This window comes from Quercus lobata, chromosome 10, assembly GCF_001633185.2.
Source record: "Quercus lobata isolate SW786 chromosome 10, ValleyOak3.0 Primary Assembly, whole genome shotgun sequence".
NCBI lineage: Eukaryota > Viridiplantae > Streptophyta > Magnoliopsida > Fagales > Fagaceae > Quercus > Quercus lobata.
In genome coordinates, this window is record NC_044913.1 from 45,883,806 (window position 1) to 45,896,712 (window position 12,907).

Below are 12,907 nucleotides of genomic sequence, written 5' to 3' on the forward strand. Positions count from 1 at the left end.
GTGCTTAGAAATAAACTCAATGGTGGGCAGTTTCTAGTGGGGATAGAAAGGAAATGCAAGAAAGATTGCTTGGGTGTCATGGAAAAATTTGTGCAAACCAAAGGCAGAGGGGGGGTATAAGATTTAGGGATCTGAAAGCCTTTATCCTTGCCCTCCTAGCCAAGTAAGGATGGAGGATACAACAAAGCCCCAACTCCCTAATCCATAGAGTACTTAAAGCAAAATACTTCATGAACTCCTCCTTCATGGATGCTTAGGCAGGAAAAAAATCCTTCCTATATATGGAGAAGTATTTTGGCTGCCAAACCAATGATTAAGAAGTGGGGAAGGTGGGTTGTTGGTGATGGGAGAAGCATTAAAATCTGGGAGGAGAAATGGATCCCTTCCATAAAGTCAGGCAGAATAATAACACCAAGAACCTCAATGGGAAGTGGAGTGAAAGTTGCAAGCCTTATAGTGCAAGAAAGAGCTGAGTAGGATGTCGCCTTAATAAGATGCACTTTCCTCCCCACGAAGCTGAGGCTATCCAAAGCATCCCAATCAGTCCTATGAACCCATCGAACTCCCAAATCTGGGCGAAGTCCCCAAATGGCATATTCACTATCAAGAGTGCATATAGAATAGCATCTAAATATCTTGTTGACACTAAGGGAAGAAAGGAAAGCCCAGGTTGCTATGACAACTCCAAAATGACAACAATATGGAAGGTCATATGGAATTTACAATGTCCAAACAAAGTCAAGCACTTTATGTGGAGAGCCTGTAGAAATTTACTCCCCACGAAGCAGTGTCTACTACACTGAAAGGTCTTAACGGAGGACAAGTGTGACTTTTGTGGTGATAGTGAATCATCTAGCCACATCTTGTGGGGATGCATGATTGCAAAGGAAACTTGGAATGAAACAAAATTCAGGATTGACAACCAAATTCAACCCCTAAATGATTTTCTAGACATGGTCTGGCTACTAATGGAGACACCGAGGGAAAAGAACTGGAAAGTTTTTTCTATCACGGCATGGAGCTTGTGGAACAATAGAAACTCAGCTCGTCATGGGGGAGTTTGCAAATTGTGGAAAACCATTGCATGGGAAGCTAAAAAATATGTAGACGAAGTGCGTGCCTCTATACCAATCCACAACAAAGGAACCACACCTAGTCCTATGATCAAGCATTGGGTCCTTCCTCCTCAAGGCAAGTACAAGGTTAATATAGATGATGCCGTGTTCAAAGAACAGGGTTGTTGTGGAATTAGGGTGGTTATTAGAAATGACCAGAGGCAGCGGATGGGCGCAATGTGCAAGAAAGTAGATTTCCCATTAGAGGACCTAAAAGCAGAAGCTAAAGTTGCTGAAGCAGGAATTCTCTTGGCCTAGAACCTGGGGCTGAAGGACATAGTTGTGGAAGGGGACTCCCAACTAGTTATACAAGCCTTAAACGGTTCGAACTCTCCTGCCCTTCCCATCCTGAAGATTGTTGAAGGCTCAGAGCAATGTTTACTGAATTTCAACTCCTGGAAGGCTGAGCATACCAAAGAAACATCAATGTAGCTGCTCACTTTCTAGCTAGGAATGCAAAGAATGTAACCGATAGTATAATATGGGTCGAGGATACTCCTCCCTCAATTGAACTCCAGATTTTGAATGATGTAATCTCATTGGACTCTAGTCCATATTAATGAAATCCAGTTAATGTTTTACAATAAAAAAAAAAATAATGGTAGTCAAGGTACAGGTGTACTGGTCTTACTGGACTCCCATCCCATTCAACATGTACAGCAAATTGAATGGCATCTAAATGGAGTAATGTTAGAGATATGCAATCTTTCCCACAATTTTATTTTTATATTTTACAAATTTTTATTGTTATTGATTTTAGTTTATTTTATTTTTCTTGTTGACTGAAGACGACAGGGTTATTGATTTTTAAGTAGACTCACAATAACTTATACTCTTTTTTTATTGTTTATCGTCAACAGTTTGTTACTTAAATTATTTTGAAAATTTTATGAAAAATAAAAATGATTTCATTAGAATTATTTCATCTAAGTAAGGCAACAAAATACAATAAAATATGGGGACAAGAAATAAAAAATTGAAAAGTACTCCACTTTTTTTCCCCTTAATATACATAAAATTAATTTTATACCAAATCCTTATTTTTTAATTCAATTTTATATCATATGATTCAAATAGAAAAATTGAAATTGGAGATAGTAAGTTTGCCAAATCATAATGTGGCTTTCTGTTTTCTTTTCAAGAAAACAGAAAACCAATTTTCTTTTGGGTCACTAAATAGTTCGGGTTTTGAAAAGAATGCTACCGTTGTTAATGTATCATCAGTAACTCATATATTGTTATATTGTGTATTCTTCAATTAAAATAAATAAATAAGGAAAATAGTAGTATTACATTTCAAATTCATTAAACATTAGCGAGGAGATAGCTCTGTGATTGACACCTCATTTATCAAAGCTTGGACAGAGCTACTTTTAGATTGATTTGACTCTGTCACCCTTGAATCACACTCCCATTGCAAGCAAATGTTTGATTCAATATCATTGTTCATAAAAAATGCAGGTTTCGAAGGTATTGGTAGAGTAATAGAGCAGCTATTAAGCATGAGAACAACAGATGCCATAGTTGGTCTATGAGCTACATTTTCTTGAACACTTAATAATCCAATCTGAATACATCTCATTATTTCGGTTGTCGAACCTGCCTTCAACGTGGGATCTACAAGATTTGAAACTATACCCTGTTTCCAATTTTTCCATGCCTGCAAGATACAAGATAATTTAAACTGACTAATTTAGTATTCAAGAAAACATTATTTTATTGTGTTTTAAAAAGAAATATATTTGGACAACGCAACTTGATGTATTTCTTCATTTCCTTTAACCTCCTCATCCTTCATTTCTGCTAAATTCCTATGTATTTGGTATAAAGCCAACTAGCTATACAAGCTATATCAATAATTTGTAACTTTATGGACAATATTAGTGCCATAGTAATAGGTACAGGCCAACGGGTAGAATACTTGATACTCCACATTCTAAAGATAAAAGGGTATTGTTTCAAATTTTTTCCACTCCCGTTGTGCCATTTAATCCCCTCACCCCCACCCCACCACATGGTGGTATTTGAACATGCAGTCCGACCTACCACTCTATACTTATGGGGTGTATGTGCCATTAGACCCAAAAATAAATATACTTACATAGGTTCGAAGGTTCTTAATATTCTCTCCATTGTGGAAGGAGCTATTCTTTTGTCCACTTATTATCTCTAACACAAACACACCAAAACTAAAGACATCAGACTTTACTGAGAATTTTCCATGCATTGCATACTCTGGAGACATATATCCACTGCACATTCACAATTATTTTCAACAATACTTATTAGCCTTTCATGTTGTATCTTTTGGTACAACGTAAACATAAAGTATACCTATGTAAGATACTAGATTGTCAAGAAAAAAAAGTTTGATACTTACTAGGTCCCCACAATTCTACTGGTATTGCGTTTGGTTTGATCAAGTTCAAACAATCTTGCCATACCAAAATCTGAAATTTTTGGATTCATTTCAAAATCTAATAGGATATTGCTTGCTTTGAGATCCCAATGAACAATATGAAGTCGAGAGTCTTCATGAAGGTAGAGAAGACCTCGTGCAATTCCACCTATGATTTTGTAGCGTCTTGCCCAATCTAGTAGGACACACTTGTTTGGATCTACATAGTCAATCAAATATATTATATTGGACTAAAATGTGAAGGAAATCTATCCACAAAAGACATGTAATCAAAATAAATTACAATGAATATAATTTTGAAATAAAGGTAGAAGTAAAATCATACCAAAAATGAAGTTATCAAAACTTCCATTGGGCACAAACTCATAAATTAGAAGCCTTTCAATTCCTTCCAAGCAAAATCCTAGGAGTCTAACTAAATTTCTATGTTGAAGCTTGGCCACTAACAAAACTTCATTCTTAAATTCAAGATCTCCTTTACTAGAATTTTTTGAAAGCCTTTAGAGAGTTTACCCTGAAACCGTATTAGATTAGAACATATTTAACCCTTTGGACTTAACATGTGCATCCTGAGTACAAACATTTCCAATTTGGGGTGTGGGTGGGAGGGAAAGTGTTTGAATCAATACCTTACTTCAATCATGAGGCAGGTCCTGCCCATTAAATTATCCTTTTTAAGGCTATTGATAATGTTAGGTTTACCTTGTAAACAACACCAAATCCACCTTGTCCAAGCTTATTTGCATCACAAAAGTCATCTATTGCAACTTTAATAGTGCCAAAGCCTAACTGCAAAGATTCCACACTTCTAATCTCATCCCCAAATTCGCCTAAACAAGACTTTAGTGCATTATTTAAAACCAACACAATTTAAAATATGCGCATGCAACAGCAATGACCTCTAAAAACTAATTAGTTATCAAAACCTTCTAGATAGGAAACTCATGTCTATTAGTATATAATAACTTTTTGTTTGCTTTAGTGCAAGTCAATTTATCGACAGAACACATTGATTATTATTAATTTGTAGTAGCTAAGTATCATTTTATAAAAAATAATAAATAAATAAATAAATAATCCCCAAAGTATGTCATGTTTTACGTTAATACTTGCTGGGAAATTTGTCCTCATAGGCTTATCATATAGGTGGAATTTTTTACTCCCACAAATATCACACATACCTGAGAACTTTAGGAAGCACATCTATGTAACCAAGCACATAATTTCTGACATTTTTTGTTATTATCTTTGCAATAATTCAAATTTTGGGATAACAAAAAGAAATAAACGAATTATTTTACTTACTTTGTGGTGTCTCCCTTGGTTTCCTGACTCTCAAGTAGATGCAGAAGGAGATTATAATTAGTACCACAAAAGAAATAATGGTACAACTATGATGACTGTTAGATATTTTTTACTCTCCTTTCCAGCAAAACCAGAAATATGTTTACATAAAAAAATCTGACAGATGTATGTTAAAAGATTCAAATGGATACATGGAAAGAGTAACAAAATTATATTTGTTTCGAAACTGGAGAACTTATAGGGAAAGTAATAAGGACCCCTCAATAAAAAGTTGTAAGCTTTTGACCTTGTTAAATTACCGATTGTCCAAAAAGTTTAAGTTATTAGGAAATGGTGAGTTTAATCACTTAACTATAATTCTAACAGACCTTATTTGCTTTTATACAGCTTTTTAAAGTCTTTTTTTTTTCTTTAATCAACATTCAGCAAAGCAAATAAGTATTCACCAAAAGGTTGCATCCAAATGGATTACATTTTAAGCTTAATAGCATTGGTACCTTTTGCAGCAGGGGTGTTGTTTGATACATTATCAGCTGTGGCGTCATAGAAGAGAGCGACGTGAAACCTTAAATTACAGCTGGGTTTGATAACTATCCCACGTTGCTTCCCAGCACAATAATTTCGTATATCTTCCATAGCCCCAAACAAGCAAGCACTGCAATCTTGATCGGACAAATCAGGTGTGCACAAGTGAATATAGTGTTTGATTGTTTGGTGCTGTTGCATTTCCCGCCACAAACTTACAAAGAGAACCGCCTGCTGCAGCTCGACCTCTTTGGCTATCCAACAAGGTCCTCAGGTCCTGACTGAACTGATCATAATTGGCTGATACGTTATTCCCGCTGCACATATAGAAAGGAGGACTAATTTCCATGATGCCAAATATGTCACGGAATGAGTACCGTAACATGCAATAGTCATACCATCCTATTGCTTCCTTCTGATTGGGACAACGCTGAGGGAGAAGATTTGTAGCATTATTGAGGCAACTACGGCAAATATCTGGCTTGGCATCTCCTTTACAAGGCCCAAGTGAATATACTTTGTCAGGTCTTTTGCCATAAGAAAAATTGTAGAACCTGAAAGTTCAATAAGTGTATAAAACACATTGAACGTTTAGACCCCCGATTTACAAATTACCAATTCAAGCTTAATATCAAACAATTAATGTGCGGAAAATGAACATAAACTTAATACAGAATTGATAAACAATCTAAACCAAATAAAATCACATTCACAACAGAAATTAAATGGAAAAGATTAAGGGAAGAAAGATGCAAACACAAGGACAACATTCGATGTGTTATCAAAGAGGAAACCGAAGCCCTCGGCGTAAAACCTCTCCGCCCCCCTCCAAGCGGTAAACAATCCACTAAAGAATGTAGTTGGGATATATAAATAGTAGAAGACCCTCCAAGCCTAATCTACCCAATGTACTTAAGCCCTCCAAGCTCCTACTCCAATGAGGTTACGCCGAGCCTATTTCTTCTTTAGCTTGCCAGATTCTGCTACTTGACCATAGCATCTACCAATATAAAATTGGTCCCTTCTTAATTGCTTCCCAAACACCAAATGGCCTCCTCACAGATATAGGTATGGTGAGAAAAGGTTTTGGTAATGTACCTCTCAAGGATTTGACAATGGAGAGGAAGAGAGTAGAGGAATTTGAAGAGTCTCTTTGTGAAGATTGTGGATGAATCAATCTTGTTTTCCTCTAGGGTTTCTCTTTCAAAATTCTATCTGGAAGCTCTCTGAATATCGTGGGTATAAGGGTATATATATAGTAGGGTGAAAAGGAATGTGAAAAGTCAGTTTTTCACAAACAGGGTGTTCTGGCAACTTGACCTTGCAACTGGGTAGAGTCGCGAGTTCAAGCCGCGAGCTAACAGCCTGGCCAACCTAGGACTTTTGTCCTGTAGTGCAACAGCTAGCGTGACTCTTCAGCTTCTGGCATGCTTGGTACGTGTGCAACTTCTGGCGGCTTACAAGCCGAGAGCCACCCGTGAGATCCAGTTGCGAGTCCCTGCTTCTTTACACAATCTTGAGCATTTCTTCACACTCTCTCACACACTACCCTTACATGATTCCCACCGAAATATAGGGTTACTAATTGCTAAAATACAAGCAAATTTGGCACGGAATAAAGCCAACAAGAAGGTTGATAAAATTCAACCTTACAATTTCTCCCTTTGGCTATTCCGTGACAAAACCCTAAAACAAACTCTAGACTTAACATGTGAGTTGGGAACAGTTGAACAAAACTTACTCACACCTAACTCTAGAATCTGGTAAGCTCTTGAGTCACATGAACAAGAATTTCCTGAAACATAACAACACAGTATCATCATTATATGCAGAAAAACTTGTAATAGCATATGAGACAAGCACAATGCGATAAAGCAAAATGGAATAAGAAATAAACCATGGCTTGACCAAACAGGCAATCACTATAAAATAGTGACCACAATGCTCATTCACACTTGGAATGAATATCTGGACATACGTGCTTTTCAGCTCAATGCAAATCACTTGCATGCCCAACACTCAACTAATGCACAATACATAAAGTATATGCATCTAGGAACAAAATCCTACTAGGGCACAAGAGTGAGAATACTTAAAGAAAATGCATAACATTTAGCTAGAAGTATTAGGCAACAGAACATAAAGGCTACATAGCAAGGTACAAACCATAAAAACCTACAAACACATGGAAACAAACCCTAAAAGCTTACAAAAGCAACATGAGCACAAACTAAAAACGTACTGAATAACAACTTTAAATATTAACAAACCAGAGTAACATGAGTGTTTTAAAAACAGATCCATGAGTTTTAAACCAAAACAATAACCTAAGTGTTTTGACATATCAAACCCATAAACTATGATAGACATAAAGTAAAACCAAAACATAAACTGAAAAAAATATTTCTGACAAGCTCCCTCTTAAAATGATACTCCCCCTCAAGAGCTATCCCTCAAAAGTTCTCCCCCTTTTTGACCGGAATGGCCAAAGGGTCACTGTTGGGTGCTGAAGCTGTCAAACTTGGTTGAAAGTATGTTGAGCTGATCCTGAAGTGCTGCCATCCTGTCAGTATGCTCATTCTGGACCTCTCTGAGTCCATCAATCCTCTCCAGAATAATCTGGAATGCATCAGAAGGTACCTCTGATGAGGTTGAAGCTCTGCTCCTTTTGCCTCGGCTTCTAGGTGTTGAAGCTTGTCCTATAGTCACTATCTTAGTCTCCATTTAGTCACCTTCATCTTGATCACCTACCTCTTCATCACCTAGAAGATGAACTTGAATCCTGATGATGGTTAGCTTGTTGATGGCTGAAGGTGTAGGCATAAGGCTGATATCTTGAGGGATTTCAATACCTTTTGCTCTGAAAAGCCTCATAAGAAGGCTAGGAAAGATCAGCTTGGGCCTAGAGGTGGTTTTAGTCTTATCCAAAATAGTGTCAAAGATGTGAGAGTTGATGTCAATGAAGGTTTTCTCCTTAAGTTCCATGAGGAAGATAGCTCTGGCATTGTTGATTGTAGTTAGCTTCCTCATAGGATACAGATTGAACATCATGATGGTGGTTAGGCACCTCATGTCAGCTGGAAATGCGGTAGTGTTGAGGCATCTCCCTTCTCTTTGTCCACCAATGCGAGTTTGGATAGTTTCTATAGAGAGCATCCTGTCCTTGTAGTTGGTGAAGTCAGAGTCCTCTAAACCTTCAAGCCCTAGCACCTCATCAATATCATGGGCATCTATGGTGAATTCCTTTCTTCTAACCCAACAACTCAACTCATCCTCCCTTATCACAACATTTGCATAGAATTCTCTAATTAAAGGCTCACAGACAGCAGGTAGGTCACTCAATAATTTATCCCATCTTCTGCCCTCAAAGCAACTTGGAATGAAGGTGTCCTTCAAATCCCCTAAGTCAACAAATCTTTCCTGAATGATGGTTCCCCTCAAGAAAGAATCTCTATATCTATCAAAGTGTTGAACCGACCTAAATAGGTTATGGTCCATTTTCAACCTTTTGTGAGCTTTCTTAGCAGGAGTCTTCTTCTTTGTAAGAGAAGGTGCCATCTATGAACAAGCAGAAAAGGCCACAATACAGAGCACAATAGAAAGACACTCAGAACATTAGTAACATGTTATTGTTAAAAATATAGCACCAAAACACTCAATCAAGACACAGTTCAGAGGCAGTTGTAGAATGAGAAAGCTCAAAGCAGAGAAGAATAGAACAGCCTATTTACACAACAGCTCAAACACAAACATTCTAGGTCACAATTCCAAACACAAAATGCAACACCACTACTCAGTTGTATTGAAACAATGAATACCACATTTGGCCAACACAGAGCAAACAGTATCCTCAAGGCAATAGCAGCATTCATGAGAACAAGAAACTATAGCAACAAGCAGACAAGACATTATAACCCAACAAACAGAACTTAACCAAATTGAAACAAAAATATTCACAAGCAGAGTATATCACAAAATCAATATCATATGACAATGTGACCAATAAACATGGGTATGAGATTTACCATACATCATAGATCAGATAATAAACTCTAATAGTGAAAAAAATAAAACATGAAAGTAACCATATTTAGCAACCTAGCCCAAACAAGATCAACCAAGCCCAAACACCCAAAATCAGCAAACATGAACCCATCCCATAGTCGAAACCACAGAAATCACAAAACTCAGTAACGAATCACAAATCCAAGAAAACAAAACTCAAAACATGAAATATGTAGAGAGAAAGAGAAAACCCATACCTTTTTCTTGAAGATTTGAATGAGAAATGAAGCAAAATGGAAGTTTGTAAGAGTGACACGGTGAGTTTGAGAGTTTTTCAGAAAAGGAAGAAGATGAACAGTTAGAAATGTTCAAGGGAAAACTGAAAAGGTTTAAAAACTAACCAAGTTTGCCCAAAACACGCGATTTTCACGACTGACTCAAGTCGCGTGCAAGTCGCCAGGACCAGCCGCCAGAACACTTGAAAGAGAAATCTTGAAAATTTTTCTAATTGTTTTTCGCAACTGGAAGTTCCACTCGCGAGAGAGTCGTGAACTGAGCCACGAAAATCTCTATGTACCCCTTGCGACTGGACCTTCCACCTGCGAACAAATCGCCAACCTGAGCCGTGAAAAGCATGAAATTCTAAATTTTTGAAAAATATTCTAAGTCTTTTTTGTGAGTGAAGCATTTACCCACCAATGAGTCACCAGTGAGTCGCGAAAAATCTCTGTGATGGACTTGCGACTGGGGCATGTGACTGGTTCTACCTACGACTGGGTCGCTAGAACAAGGCAAAACAATTTTTGAAATTTTTGACAATTTTCAAAAACAAAGTACTTTCCAAAAACAACTAAAACACTCAAAAATCTTTTTGTGATAGATCAACAAAGATAGAGCATGTGAAAACACATTTAATCAAGTACAATCACACGAATGAATATGGCATTCATTGAACATAGACATGTGTGTTGTGTGTGAATATCAAAGATGAGATAGTACTTAGTCTAATGTGAAGCTTCAATGATCAATTCAATGAAGGCATACACAACTAGCACTAGATAATGTGATCCATCTCAATGATAGAAATATGCATATATGAATGGTTGAGCAATGACTTGAGAAAGCAGTATGCAAATGGAAACGGGGAAAACAAGTCTTGAAGAAACCATTGCCATGTGTTTAAGGCAAGACTTGGGTTAAGAAGCTTATCATTTAGGCTTTTAGAGAGAGGGGAGAACTAGTGGGCTGTGATATAGACTTTGAAGAACAGGAAATCCATGATTTTTCTGCCAAACTAATGTGTCCAATTTTTCTATGTAAGTCTTTTTGGGAACGTTTATAATCTATATATATATATATATATATAAAACCGAAACTTTTAAAACTCCCACAATTTTCCACGTCAGAATAATATTAAAAAAAAATCATAAACCAAAAAAAAAAAAAAAAAAAACTTTTAAACCCAAAAAAATACTTAAACGCAAAATCAGAGCCCTAAGCCCCTAACACACTCTACCTTCTCCTTCCTCCAAAACACAAACAACGCTCTGCCATTTCCCCACACGCAAATCGCAGCTCAACGGCTCAATGGCTCCACCTTCTCCGGCACCACCCTTCTCCAGTTCTATATTTGTCGGCCCCACCGTTTGATTATCTCTTCAGCCCTCAAGTATACTCATCCAAAACCTTCTTCTCTCTAACCACTTCACCCCTTCCTAATGCAGACCTTTGGGTTTCATCCTCTAGGTATTTTTATAATTAAAAGTGCTGTATTTGAACAGGCACAACAATTATTTCAAATACATGCACAAAAGATTACACCAGAAACACTTGAAAGCGTAAAGGCTGCCCTTGCAAGCAATGAGATTGAGCACAAAGCAAAAACCAAGAAGAGAGTAGTTTCTCGCAAAGCTGCTAGTCAAGCTTGGGAGGACCCGACACTAGCAGATTGGCCAAAAAGTAAAAATTATTTCTCCCTTCTATTATTCACTATGTTGGTACTTAATTTATATGATACTAAGGCCAGATCTGCTGGTCTATAATGGGTGTAGGCTAATATTCATAATTTTCTAACTGATTTTTTTTCACAAATTTTTTATAAAACTCAATTCCTTCAACTATCGGGTCTTACTCATGTTATCCTTTTATAACATTTGGTCTGATTCTCTTATGATACTATGATAGTAATGTGGGAGTTTAATAGTAAATTTTTTTGTCTTGATTCTAAGAAAAAAAATAAAGTTACTATGGCTGATTTTTATTTTATATAAATTGACAGAGTTTATGTTTGATTGAACTTGGATCAGTTGAAGGTTTTTTCACTAATTCAATTTGCTGTGTATGTGGGATACTCAATTTTTTTTACTAAATTTAATGTGAAAAAAAAAAGTTTTCTAACATGGTCTTGACATTGATTTGACTTAATTTATATTCAATTTAATTTCCATTTTTAAATTATTCAATCAAGGTCACAAATTACAATTCAGACCCTGATATTAAATTCACTTACAAATGGTTTTTTTTATCAAGAAATGTTTTTTTGCTTGATGATTTTTGTTTCCCTTATTATCTTTTGTTATATGGATTGGTAGTAATGGTTTGCTGCTCGATTTTGAACACACAACTCAGTTTCTGAGATTATAAGGAAGACAAACATACATTCCAAATTGAATCTATATTACTGGTTTGAGAGTTTGGGTCTTTGACAAAGATATAATGATTAATTGAGAGAGAGAGAGAGAGAGAGAGAGAGAGAGAGAGAGAGAGAGAGAGAGAGAGAGAGAGAGAGAGAGAGAGAGAGAGAGAGAGAGAGAGAGCTATTTAAAATTTTTCATCAATTATTAATATACAATGAATCATTGGATGCTATTAAAAGAGAATTGGATGTTAAATTGTAGAATAAATTTCATGGGTTTGGTTGTGCTGAGGGTGTGGGGTTAAGTTTGAAATATAACAACAAATAGAACCCAACAATAATTAACTGACATTAGGGTGATTAGTATTTGTTTGTCTTCATTGGGATAAGTATTTTTTTTCTCTTTTGAAAATTGAGACTGCTAAGTTTTTTATATTGAAAGCACTGATTAGCTTCATGCCTAAGATAGTAATCAATATATAGTGTATGTTGGCTCATTTTTAAAATTTGCTTTATAGTTCACACTATTGTTTTCATTACATTACTATGTGTTATTCTATAGACTCTTACATTTATCATTTTCATTATGTTATGATGTTTAGAAATCATTTATTTTTAGGAGTGACCTTTGCATCAATTTATAGTGGTAGATGATGAATTTTGATAATTTCAGGTTTTGCTAAAGGAGCTTACAGGTATTGATATAAATTTCATGTAAAATTGTGAGTGGTGTTAATGCATTCACTTAAAAGTGATTGTCTATTCAGTACTATTAGAAATAATTCTTGCTGCTGGCTGGGTCATGTAATTAATTGGACGTGGACATTAAAGAAATCCATTTATGAATGAGGAGGAGGAGGAATACATGTTGCGTACACACCTTTTTTAAGGGTTTAATTCATT

The 12,907-nt window shown here is 36.2% G+C and overlaps 2 pseudogenes; both read right to left on the reverse strand.

Annotated features, from left to right (window-relative positions):
- Positions 1 to 2,427: 2,427 nt before the first annotated feature.
- Positions 2,428 to 5,032, reverse strand: LOC115964834 (annotated as a pseudogene).
- Positions 5,033 to 5,307: 275 nt separating this feature from the next.
- On the reverse strand, positions 5,308 to 8,088 carry LOC115964835 (annotated as a pseudogene).
- Between the last annotated feature and the right edge of the window lie 4,819 nt (positions 8,089 to 12,907).